Below are 14,252 nucleotides of genomic sequence, written 5' to 3' on the forward strand. Positions count from 1 at the left end.
CCATGAAGAGTCAGACATGACTAAAACAACTAGACAACAACAATGATATACTGGTAATATAATGATCCCTTTCAAACAAATAAAGAATATATAGAGTTTTTCTTCAGAATCACTTACAAACTTTTTTTTTTGTTTTAGTGGGCATCACTTAAAAAAAGAAAATAGTATGGTGGTGAAGTTTCAACTATTGGATAAAACAGTAGAATATTAAACATTGAGGAAAAATAAAAATATCTGAATTTGGTTCCTTGCTAAGCCAATTTACTCAATTTCTGTCCTTAGCTAAGTCATTTTCCCTTTCAAAGATTCAATTTTCTTATCAGAAACATAAAAAGTTTGGACTAAATAATCAAGAAAATCACCTTTTAATCCTTGGTTACTTAAGGTAGACAAAAGAAGGAATCATATCTAAAATTTTTTTTCTTATATCTCATCTTAACTAAACTTTCTTATGTAATTTTCTTTGATGATAGTATTGTTTTCTTCATGAAATAAAGACTAGACACTAGATAAATGTGTTAAATTATAATAAATTAGTATAACAATGTAACATTTCCAAGTCAGATGGAACTTTTTTTTTTATTATGATTGAGAAGGGGAGATATTAAAAAGAATGGCATGTTTATAAAGGTGAATAAAATTACAAGTGGAAATGCATAGGATATTTAGAACTGAAAGGATCACCTTGTCCAACATTCTCATCTTATAGATGAAAAGATTTAGAACTAGAGAAATACTTTCTAGAGGTCACATAGATGTTAAGTATCAGAATCAAAAAAAAAAAATTCAACTCAGATTTTATGACTATAAAGTCAGTGTTTGTTTCCTAAATAAGCAAAAATGCTGAGCCAGATATAATTCACATATTGAAGCTCCACCAAACACATTCTATTATTCATGATACTACAAATATATGTAATTCTACAAAGCAGATTGTTTTCCATTTAAATGAAACCATTTTTTTTTTCTATTACTGGGAAACTTAAGAGAAAGATATCTTGTTAGTCTGATAACTGAATTTTGAATTTTTCTCAGGGAATCAACATGGATCTAATGTATCACGCAAATTAGTGTGTAACTAAAATGCACTATATGGGGCCACTCACTGTGGTGTCCATGTTGTCTATCTATGACACCAATTAGTTACAGGAAACCATATTTAAAAGTATAATTTTTAGATTTGGATTTCCTGTGTTTTCCTCACTGTTTACCTTTTACACTACTAAGAAAGAAAGATCACCTGAAAAAAGAGTACGGTAATATTCAGACATGTTATACTTCCAAATAGCACACACAAATGCACACATATTATATGAATATATAATATATATAATATTAGATATGTATATATATATATGACATATGCAATATATGTAATAAAATAAATGTGGCCTATTATATGTAAAATGGTCACTGAAGCAAAAATCATTCTAGAAAATCTAGAAGTAGTGATTGAATATCAATTCTTGGCTCAGCTCTGCAACTATGTGTCAAAGAAGGGAAAATTTTACTTAGGTTACTTCAACAAGCATTTATTGAACATTTATTATGTCCAAGGCCCTATGGTAAATTCTGAGGATACAAAGTTAAGATGCAGGATCTGCCCTCATATAAGAAGTGAAGAAGACATAAGCAAAATTTAATATGACACAAAGAAAAATAGGCTTAAGTACAAAGGAGATTTAGGAAAGCAGAATGAGAAATGTAAGTTAAAATAATAAAAATATTTTTATCATTCCAACAATACCATGAGATAGATGTTTCCTTTATCTTCATTTTATAGATGGCAAATATAGAATTGATAGAGGCAATAAATCAATCAATTAATAAACATTCATTAAGCACCTTCTATGTACCAGGTACTATACTAATGTCTGAGAACCCAAAAAGATCCAAAACACACTTTTTGCCCACAAGGAGTTTACAATATTATGTGAGAGAAAATATGCAAACACATACACACATTTTACATATATATATATATATATATATATATATATATATATATATATATATATTAGCTATATATATAGTTAAATATAGAGGGGAAGAGGAAATAACTTGAGGTGCCTGAATGGGTGGGAATGGCTTTTTGTAAAAGGTAGGATTTTTGTTGGAAGCTAGGGAGGTCAGTATTTAGAATGATAGGAGAGTATTCCAAGCATGTAATATAGCTAAAGATAATGCCCAAAGTCAAAAGATTGAGTGTCTTGTTTGTAGAAGAGCAATATCAGTAGAAAGTACTCTTAGGGGAATAAGGTGTAAGACTTTATAAGTTGGAGGGCTCTAGATGATGAAGATTTTGAATGCCAAACAGAACATTTTTTATTTGTTTCTAGAAGTGATAATGAACTTTTATTGAGCAAGGAGATGATCAGACTTGTGTTTTAGGAAAATTGCTTTAGTGACTGAATGGAGGATGGATTAGAGAGGGAAGAGACTTGAGGCAGGCAGATTCACCAGCAGACTATTGCAGTAATCCAGATTTGAACTGATGAGTACCTTCATTACAGTGGTGTTTGTGTCAGAGGAAAAAAAGGGCATGTATTCAAGAAATGTGGCAATAAAATTGACAACCTTTGGCAATAGCTTGGATATGAGGAGTGAGGAGAGAGACAGTAAGGAATATAGGATAACTTGTAGGTTGTAATTCCAAGAAGGTGGAAGGATGGTGTTACCCTTTACAGAAATAGAAAAGATAGGAGTAGGGCAGAATTTACCAGGAAAGGTAATTAATTATGCTTTATACATGTGGAGTTTAGGATGTCTATTGGCTATCCAGTATGAAGTCAGTAAAGAGATTGGGGAAAGAAAGGTAGATTTGAAAATCATCAGCATAGAGATGGTAATTAAAGTCATGGAAGCTCATGAGATCATCAAGTGAACAAAAGGGGCGCAAGACAGAACTCTCATGGTCACCTACATTTAGAGAGCATGACTGGAGGAGGAACCAGAAATAGAGACCAAGAGAGTGGTCAGATAGGTACAAGGAAAACCAGGAAAGTGTAGTGTTCTGAAAAATAATAATGAATAGTATCAAAGGCTGCAGAGAAGGCCAGGAGAATAAAGATTAAGAAAGGGCCATTAGATTTGGCCATTATTAATAACTTTGGAGAAAGATGTTTTGGTAAAATGATAAGGTCAGAAGCCAGATTAGAAAGAGTTAAGAAGAAAGTGAGAGGAATGAAAGTAGAAACACCTATTGTAGATGGCCTTTTTAAAATTAGTTTAGCTATAAAGGGAGGAGATGTAGGATGATAGTTAACAGGCATAGAATACTCAAGTGAGGTTGTTTGTGTGTTTTTTTCAGGACAGGGAACACATGGACATGGATATAGATAATAACAAATGTCATTCACCCAGAGTCACATATTTTATAAGTGTCTGAGACAGGATTTCAACTCAGATCTTTCTGACTTCAAATTCAGCACTTTATTTTGTAGGACACATGTTGGTATGTCTCTTTCAGTTGAAATTATTTTCACCTAAAGAAACAGAGAAAGGCATCTCATGGAGTGGAAGAAATTAAATTAAATCTTGGGGAATGGGAAATATTTCAACTAGATGGAGGGATTGGGATTCAGATATAGAGAAGATTGTAAGTGAAGGACAGGGGAGAAGAGAATAACCATTTATGGACCAGGCACTGTACTAGTTATTTCACAATTACAATCATAGTTAATCTTTATAGTAATCCTGTGAGGAAAGTTCTATGTTTATAATATCCATTTTACTCTTGAAAAAACTGAGACAAACAAATGTTAAGTGACTTATCCAGGTTTAGACAACTAGTAAGTTTCTGAGGCCAGTAGAACTGAGGTTTTTCCTGATTAAAACACTAGTGTTTTATTTACTATATTACCTGGCTGATTTGAAGAAATTAAGGTCTGTGGTGTTTTGTTTTGTTTTGTTTTGTTTTTAATTATTATTATAACTTTTTATTGAAAGAACATATGCCTAGGTAATTTTTACAACATTATCCCTTGCACTCGCTTTCTGTTCCGACTTTTCCCTTCCCTCCCTCCACCCCCTCCCCTAGAGGGCAAGCAGTCTTATACATGTTAATTATGTTATATTATATCCTAGATACAATCTATGTGTGCAGAACCAAACAGTTCCTTTGTTGCACAGGAAGAATTGGGTTTAGAAAGTAAAAATAACCTGGGAAGAAAAATGAAAGTGCAAACAGTTTACACTCATTTCCCAGTGTTCCTTTTCTGGGTATGACTGATTCTGTCCATCATTGATCAATTGGAACTGAATTAGATCTTCTCTTTGTTGAAGATATCCAATTCCATCAGAATACATCCTCATACAGTATTGTTGTTGAAGTGTATAATGATCTCCTGGTTCTACTCATTCCACTTAGCATCAGTTCATGTAAGTCTCTCCAAGCCTCTCTTTATTCATCCTGCTGGTCATTTCTTACAGAACAATAATATTCCATAACATTCATATACCATAATTTGCCCAACCATTCTCCAATTGATGGGCATCCATTCATTTTCCAGTTTCTAGCCAATACAAAAAAGGTTGCCACAATTTGGCACATACAGATCCCTTTCCCTTCTTTAGTATTTCTTTGGGGTATAAGCCCAGTAGTAGCACTGCTGGATCAAAGGGTATGCACAGTTTGATAATTTTTTGGGCATGGCTCAAAACTGCTCTCCAGAATGGCTTGATTCTTTCACAACTCCACCAACAATGCATCAGTGTCCCAGTTTTCCCACATCCCCTCCAACATTTATTGTTATCTTTTCCTGTCATCTTAGCCAATCTGACAGGTGTGTAGTGGTATCTCAGAGTTGTCTTAATTTGCACTTCTCTGATCAATAGTGATTTGGAACACTCTTTCATATGAATGGAAATAGTTTCAATTTCATCATCTGAAAATTGTCTATTCATATCCTTTGACCATTTGTGGTGGTGTTTTATAAATATAAATATAAATAGATAATGCAAACACAAATATACATATGTATTTATGCATGTGTATATATGTATATATATTTACATACATACACACATGTGTGTATATATATATATATATATATATATATATATATATATATATATATATATATATGACTTCTTCCCCTCTCTGTTCCCCTCTGCCATAGGTTCTTCCTCACATTTTCCAAATTCTATCATGTGCTTCATAATTTTCCTTTCATTCTCTATTTCAGCTAGGACTCAGGTCAACCAGTACATTTATGTCATCCTAAAGAATCACCATGTCATCACTAATGCTTCTCAGGGTTAAAGAAATGATTAGAATTCAAAATGGATTAAAACTTTAAAACTCGACTCCTTAAATACTAAACATATCCTACTTCCTCAAGTTCTAACTTCAGAAGTATCACTAGTAGAAAGAATGAAAGGGTCACTCATAATGTAAATTTTGCTTTTGATAAAGTAAAAGCTACATTAAAGCAGGAATCTATTGTATAGGATTTGACCTTTTCATATCACACAAAAATTGAAATAGAGAATAGCCTTTGGAAGACCATTGGATTTAATCATAATGGATTCAAGACTTGAAAAAGTCTTCTTAATAATTTAGGGAAAAATTAAAATAAGATACAAAAATCAGATTTTGCTGGTAGTGCTAGCAAATAGTCTCTACTTTGCTTATAAAGAAGTGTCTTTCAGATGAAGACTATTCCTTCAATTGAGGTTTTAGGTACACTTAAATGCTATAGATTTTTGGGACACATAAAATTGAAATTAGTTTTTCAGAAAGACAGCCAAGAAATAGCAAAAGTAGGATTTCCATTCAGATTTTCTTGACTCCAAAGGCAGCACTATTTTTTATATTCCACTATCTATTTTAAAACTATTTGAGACTGTAACTTTAAAAAGTTTCCATTTTTAAAAAATAATTGATTGAATGATTTATCATGACAATTTTTAAAATTAAAGCTTTTTTTATTTTAAATATATGTACATGGATAATTTTCATCCTTCATCCTTGCAAAACCTTGTGTTCTAAGTTTCCCTTCCCTTCTCCCCACTCCCTCCCCAGATGACAAGTGATTTAATAAATATTAAACACATGCAATTCTTTTATATATATATATATATATATAATATATATATATATATATGTATATATATATATACATATATAGATAGATAGATAGATAGATAGATAGATAGATAGATAGATATAGATATAGATATAGAAATACATATATATGTATTTCCACAAATATCATGCTGCACAAGAAAAATCAGATTAAAAAGGAAAAAATTGAGAAAGAAAACACAATGCAAATAAACAACAACAAAAAGAGTGAAAATACTATGTTGTAGTACACATTCAGTTCCCACAGTCCTCTCTTTGGATGCAGATGGCTTTCTTCATCACAAGACCATTAGAAATAGTTTAAATCATCTCATTGTTGACTAGAGTCATGTCCATCAGAATTGATCCTCATATAATCTTGCTGTTCCCTTGTATGATGATCTCCTGATTCTGCTCATTTCATTTAACATCAGTTCATATAAGTCTCTCCAAGCCTCTTTGAAATCATCCTGCTGATCATTTTTATGTTTTATCTTGTAAATTTATTGGCTTTATGACTTGGGGTAAGTCACTTAACTTCTAAGAATCAGTCAACTCTCTAAGACTATTAATAAAAAGTATCAAGTTGTTTTGGCAAGAAAAGTTTTTCATTTCATGTCTTTATCTTGGTTACTTGACAGCTTTGGTCCATAAATATTATTTATCATTATTTATATGCACAGTGCTAAAATGTACTTGAGGTTAGGCCTATTTCATTTTTTATTTTTCTATATTCAGAGGTTACCACAGTATTTGGTACATAGTTGGCATTCCATAAATCTGTATTAATTGATAAAATAAAATATCCAGTTGATTAGAGAAAGAAGAAATTAAATTTATACCCAAGATTCTTGGTTACTATTGCAACAATTTTCATCTGTGACTTTATTATCTATAACATTAGTCACTAGAAAATGGATTAGAATTCAGCCATCCTTTCCTCTCTCTCTTCCTGGTCAATGGAAAATAAAAGGACTGTTCTATCATTGCCTATTTTGAGATATGCAACTGCTATCTAGGTGTTCATAGAATAATTTTGAAATGTGCAATTCATTATGCATAAGGCATAGTATTAAAATACAAGACACTTTCTTTGCCCTTCTGATCTTTGAAGTCTCTTCTGTGCTGTTAAATTCCCCAAAGTCACAAGTTAGAGGCAACATGACTGAGTGATAGAGATCCATATTTGAGTTAGAAAGATTTGGAATTTAGTCTCTCCTCATCCACATGCTCACTTTATGAAGCAAGGCAAGATACTTGATCTCAGGGCAACTTTTAAATCAGTCAATAAATAGACATGAATTTTAATACTCCTACTATGCATGAAACAGTGTTCTAGGTCTGGTCATAGAAAGCCAAAGAATAAATAAAGTAGTCCCTATCTTCATATTACAAGACATAAGTAACAAAGATCTGCCAATATACTATACCAGTAAAATCACAGGTCTCAATCAAGTTATTAGTGAGGCTTTCCTTAGGTATTGTCCCCAAAATATCTTACTGTCTATCCACTTATACTCAGTGATTATAAGGACTTTAAGGAAGTTAAATATCCTTGGTCATCTATGACTTGAAAACTCTTTTGACCATTACAACATTCCTTATCACCTGTATTTCTCTGAAATTTGGAAAATATAGCTTATGCATTGAGAATTTCAATATCTTTCAGTTTAATAACTTAAATTAATAATGTACCATTCAGATTCATTCATCAATTTAGCAAATATTTATTAAGTTCAATTCTTACCATAAATTAATAAAAATATGTATATATATATATATATATATATATATATATATATATACATAAAAGAAAATTTATACACATATATTTTTATTAATTTATTCTCTCTGATAAAAATGTCTTTCATCAGTTTTCATAAATATAGGAAAATGTCTTAAGTTGAAGGAGGCATATTAAATAAAAATGCTCAAATTTCTTACACATAGAATGGTATATTTTAAGTATAACTCTTTCATAAAAAGATAGAAATGTGTCTTTGTGTATATATATATATGTATGTACATATATATTCATAGATAGAAAAATGTATAGGCATATAAAACTATTGTATATATATATATATAAAACTATTCATCTGTTCTATATTTAATGTCTATCACTAAACAAGTTATGTCTTTTCATGAATCACATGTATCGTTACATGCAGAAATGAACAGACACACAAAAAAATTTAAGCTTATTGCAAACTCCACTAAAATTTTCACAAAACAATCTCTATAGTATCTGTGTATTTGCTGATTAATTGATGGCAATCATAAAACAGTCATCTATTTATCTCTCCCTCTCTGTCCCTGTTTCTCTGTCTCTGTTTTTGTCTTTCTTTCTCCATATATAGCTATAATATTCAATACATATATTCACAAGTATGTATATCTGAAAATATATGTGTATTGTGTGTTTATAGTCAAATTAAAGATATAATTGTAGAAAGCATTAAGATTGTTTTGTGATTTTCCTTAAAAAGGTTAATTTCTGAGCAAGATTAGGTTCAAGTCAATGGGGCTAATAATGGTAAGGCCTTTATCCTGGTACTGATTAAAAACTCTTTACTAAGGTGTGGACTCATTTAGTCCTTAGTCCACTGACAAAACATTTAGGCTGATTAGTTGAGGCATGGCTACAAATACATTTCTTTTAAATGATCTTTGAGGAGGAAAAAGTGATACTAAATATACCTTGGCAGCACAAAAAATTTGAGGAAGGAAATATTATAAAGTAACGTTAAGAAAGACCTATTTTGTCAGGTCATATGTTGAGTTAAGGAAATTATACTTTATTAGATTAAATAATTATAATGATAATTAGTCTTGGGAGAAAGGACAGAGGAGAAACACTGAATGTTTAGAGTGAGTGTAGAAGATAAAAGTTGTGTTGTAGGATGATAAATCTCATGGTACTACAGAGTATCAATTAAAACAGGGAGAGATAAAGAAGGAAGAAACTAAGACCAAATTTCCAGGGGAAGTGATAAAGTTATGTATTGGGTTGACAGTCACAAAAATAAGAATAAACAATAATCATGAGAAACACTGTAAAAGTTAAGGTAGGTGAATATTGCAGAAGTCATTTAGAATATGAAGGAATTGAGAGTAGATGACTGAGAATTCAAGAATTAAGGATATTTGAGAACCAGCTTTGTGGGAAATAATGGTGAGCTCTTTTGAGATGTATTGAGGGCTTAAATCACTATGGGAGGCACTGTGGAGAATGCAGTAAAGCAATAACCACAGGGAACCTGATATCTAATTGTAGAAACAGATAATACACATGTGAAAATTTAAGATAACATAAAAGTTAGCTAACATTTTAAGACAGATTACAATATATATCAAATGTGTGTATATAGTTAAATATTGTGTTTTTGCTTATGAAAGAACAGGAAGAACTATATCTTTCTGTACAAGTATTCCCCTCCTACCCTATCTTAGATCTTTTGCTCTATCTGAAGAAGAAACTGAGAATCTTCTTAGTCCATTCAAATAGATTACAATAGTAATCCAGTTAAGAGCAGAGTACTTACTGGAGGTAAAGACAACTGATGGATTAAATTTCATAAGGCTAAGATTATATGGAAGATTGCCCTCCAAAACCCCAGATGTTTAAAATGTACAATGTTGGCTGCATAGTTCTTTTTCTTAGTCAATCAGTCATTCAGTATTCCTCAATATGCACTGTATAAAGAGCTCAATATCTCTTGAAGTAATCCTAGAATCCCCTATTTGTCATTTCTCACAACCTGGAAAACTGTTCTTTTTATGTTTCCCCTGCAGCACTTTATTTTTCCTAAAAAGAAATCAAAATACATACACACACATACACATGAATATATATACACATTTATGTATGTGTGTATATATATATGTACATTTATAGATATGTATATATCTATACATACATACACACACACATACGTGACTCAACATTTATCAAGAAGGCAAAAGTCTCCTGAGAGCCATTCTATGCTTTGGAACACCTCACGAATTTATACTTTGTTCCTATCATCAGACTAGAAGTTTTCTATTTGAGAGATTGATTCAGCCAGGCAGAAGTCACTAAGGTTACAGTGAGTCATTAACCATTATAAAAGTTGTAGGCTTATTGAATGCTAAATCTAGTAATACAATACAGAATACAGTTGATCAAAGCCCCTTACTTCATAGTTTAGGAAACTGAACCATATTCATATAATGTTACATAGACAATAGAGGGGAATTTGAATGCTAGATATTTTTATTCCAGAGCTAATATTAAAAACCAGGGAGGACTTCTGGCCAAGATGGCGGCGTGGAGGCAGACAGCTGCTTGAGCTCCACATTTACTCTCAGAACTTACTTCATGACAAACCTCAGAGTTAATGCTTGACCAAGAAAGAAATCCACAAATAATCACCAAGAGAAGACATCCTAGAAATTTGCCAGAGAAGGTTTGTGTTTGCTCTGGGGAGGGTCAATCAAACTGGGCGCAGACTGAGGACAGGCAAGCCAGAGAGAGACAGGCAGCTCACACAGCTCAGACCCGAGGGGGAAGGGTACCATCTCTGCCTTTTCTAGGAAAAGGCTTTTACCCCACTGTGGATATTCCATCTTGGCAGCAAGCCAGGAGCAGAGGAGAGGGTGTAAACACCAACCAGATGTGTGGATTAAAATCCTGGAAAGCTAGAGTCTCTCTGAACCGGCCACCCCCAACCCCTACCTGGAGTGACTCAGCACATTCTCAGAGCCTCAGAGCATTCTCAGAGCCTCAGAGCACAGACTCAGGGCAGCCATCACTGTTCTGCAGTGGCTCTCTGCTGCCCTACCCCCAGTCTGTAGAGGAAGCCCATTAACACCATCCAGCTCCATCCCCCCCAAAACAGACCAATTGTTTCTCTTGTCAATTTGTTTTCTTCAATTCTCACTCTGACAAAAAATTCAAAAGGGCTCTAACCATTGACAGTTTCTGTGTGGAGAGAGAGCAGACTTCAAATACTGAGGAGACTAAAAATGGACTGTCCCCAGAGGAATCCCCTAAGGGGGATATGATCTGCTCCTCAACACAAAAGAATCTCATAGAAGATATCAAAAAGGCTCTCACAAGAGACCTGGAAGAGAAATGGGAAAAGGAAAGGGAAGCTTGGAAAGAGAGCCTGGAGAAGTCATCCAGAGTAGACAAAGAGATCAAATCATTGAGAAACAAAATTAGTGAATAGAAAAGGCAAACAACTCCAAGGAAAACAGGACTAGTGAGCTGGATAAAGAAATCAGCTCTCCAAAAAATAAAATGGATAAAATGAAAAAAAAAAAAAAAAAACTCCATAGAAGATAAAAACACAATTGGACAATTACAAAAAGATATAAAAAAAGTGAGTGAAGAAAATACATCATTGAAAATTAGACTCGAACAAGTAGAAATGAATGACTCAAGGAGAAACCAAGAGGTAGTCAACCAAAACAAGAGAAATGAAACAATTGAAAAGAATGTCAAGTACCTTATTAGAAAGATAACAGACCTGGAAAACAGATCCAGGAGAGACAATTTGAGAATAATCGGACTACCTGAAAAATGTGAGGAAAAAAAAGAGCTTGGACACCATTTTCGAGGAAATTATCAAAGAGAACTGCCCGGATGTTTTGGAAACAGAGGGTAAAATAGACATTGAAAAAATTCATCGATCACCTACTAAAAGGGACCCTAAAATCAAAACGCCAAGAAATATAGTGGCCAAGTTCAAGAACCATCAGACAAAGGAAAAAATATTGGAAGCTGCTAGAAAAATCAATTCAGATATGGAGGAGCCACAATAAGGATAACCCAGGATCTAGCAGCGTCTACATTAAAAGAAAGAAGGGCCTGGAATATGATATTCCAAAAGGCTAAGGAACTTGGTATGCAGCCAAGAATAACTTACCCAGCAAGAACGAGCATCGTTTTCCAGGGAAGAAGATGGACATTTAACAAAATAAATGAATTCCATCTATTCTTGATGAAAAAAACCAGACCTACATAAAAGGTTTGATCTTCAAATACAGAACTCAAGAGATTCCTAAAAAAGGTAAAAAGAAATCTTGAGAACTATACTTCTGCCAAAAAAAAAAAAAAAAAATATGTAAAGAACATATGTACAATTTGTCTTAGAAACTAGAGGTGGAAAGGAAATTATATCATAAAAAAGTGTAAAGTGGTGGTACTACATCTCATGAAGAGGAAAAGGTAACCTATTATATCTGAGAGAAAGAAAGGAGGGAGATGAACATAGTGTGTATCAATAGACATATTCGATTTATGGTGAAACTACTTCCACTTCATTGAAAAGTGAAAGGGAAGGAGTAAGCTAAGGGGAAGGGAATACAGAAATTTCGAGGAAAAGGGGTAAAATAAGGGGAAGAACTTTAAGGTGGGGGAGGGATCCTAAAAAGGGAGGGCTGTGAAAAGCAAGTGGTGTTCACAAGTTTAATACTGGATAGGGGGGTAAGAGGGAAGGAAAGGGAAAAGCATAAGCAGGGGTTAATAGGATGGCAAGCAATATAGATTTAGTCATTCTAACCATAAATGTGAGTGGGGCAAACTGCCTCATAAAGAAAGAGCTTTTAGCAGGCTGGATTAAAAGTCAGAATCCTACTATATGTTGTTTACAAGAAACATACCTGAACCAGGGTGATACATTCAAACTAAAAGTAAAAGGGTGGAGGAGAATCTATTATGCTTCAGGCAAAACCAAAAAAGCAGATCAAGCAAAAACAAAAATTGATCTAATTAAAAGAGATAAGGAAGGGCATTATATCCTGCTGAAGGGTAGCATCAATAAAAAGCAGTATCAATATTAAACATATATGCACCAAGTGATGCAGCATCTAAATTCTTTTTTTTTATTATTATTATTTTTTTAATTCATTTTTCCAAATTATCCCCTCCCTCCCTTCACTCCCTCCCCCCCATGACAGATAATCCCATACATTTTACATGTGTTACAATACAACCTAGATACAATATATGTGTGTAAAGACCATTTTCTTGTTGCACATTAAGTATTAGCTTCCGAAGTTATAAGTAACCTGGGTAGATAGACAGTAGTGCTAACAATTTACATTCACTTCCCAGTGTTCCTTCTCTGGGTGTAGTTATTTCTGTCCATCATTGATCAACTGGAAGTGAGTTGGATCTTCTTTATGTTGAAGATATCCACTTCCATCAGAATACCTCTTCATACAGCATTGAAGTGTACAGCGATCTTCTGGTTCTGCTCTTTTCACTCAGCATCAGTTGATGTAAATCTCCCCAAGCCTCTCTGTATTCCTCTTGCTGGTCATTTCTTACGGAGAAATAATATTCCATAACCTTCATATACCATAATTTACCCAACCATTCTCCAATTGATGGACATCCATTCAACTTCCAGTTTCTAGCTACAACAAAAAGAGCTGCCACAAACATTTTGGCACATACAGGTCCCTTTCCACTTTTTATTATTTCTTTGGGATATAATCTCAATAACAGCAATGCTGGGTCAAAGGGTATGCACAGTTTGATAACTTTTTGAGCATAGTTCCAAATTGCTCTCCAGAATGGCTAGATTCTTTCACAACTCCACCAACAATGTATCAGTGTCCCAGTTTTCCCACAGCCCCTCCAACATTCATCATTATTTGTTCCTGTCATCTTAGCCAATCTGACAGGTGTGTAGTGGTATCTCAGAGTTGTCTTAATTTGCATTTCTCTGATCAGTAGTGATTTGGAACACTCTTTCATATGAGTGGAAATAGTTTCAATTTCATCATCTGAGAATTGTCTATTCATATCCCTTGACCATTTATCAATTGGAGAATGGTTTGGTTTCCTATAAATTAGGGTCAGTTCTCTATATATTTTGGAAATGAGACCTTTGTCAGAACCTTCACTTTTAAAAATATTTTCCCAATTTGTTACTTCCCTTCTAATCTTGTTTGCATTAGTATTGTTTGTACAGAAACTTTTTAGTTTGATGTAATCAAAAACTTCTATTTTGTGATCAATAATGATCTCTAGCTCTCCTCTGGTCAAAAATTCCTTCCTCCTCCACAGGTCTGAGAGGTAGACTATTGTCTGTTCCTCTAATGTATTTATTATCTCATTTTTTATGCCTAAATCATGGACCCATTTTGATTTTATCTTGGTATATGGTGTTAAGTGTGGATCCATATCTAA

This window comes from Sminthopsis crassicaudata, chromosome 3 (genome assembly GCF_048593235.1).
Source record: "Sminthopsis crassicaudata isolate SCR6 chromosome 3, ASM4859323v1, whole genome shotgun sequence".
NCBI classification, from domain to species: domain Eukaryota; kingdom Metazoa; phylum Chordata; class Mammalia; order Dasyuromorphia; family Dasyuridae; genus Sminthopsis; species Sminthopsis crassicaudata.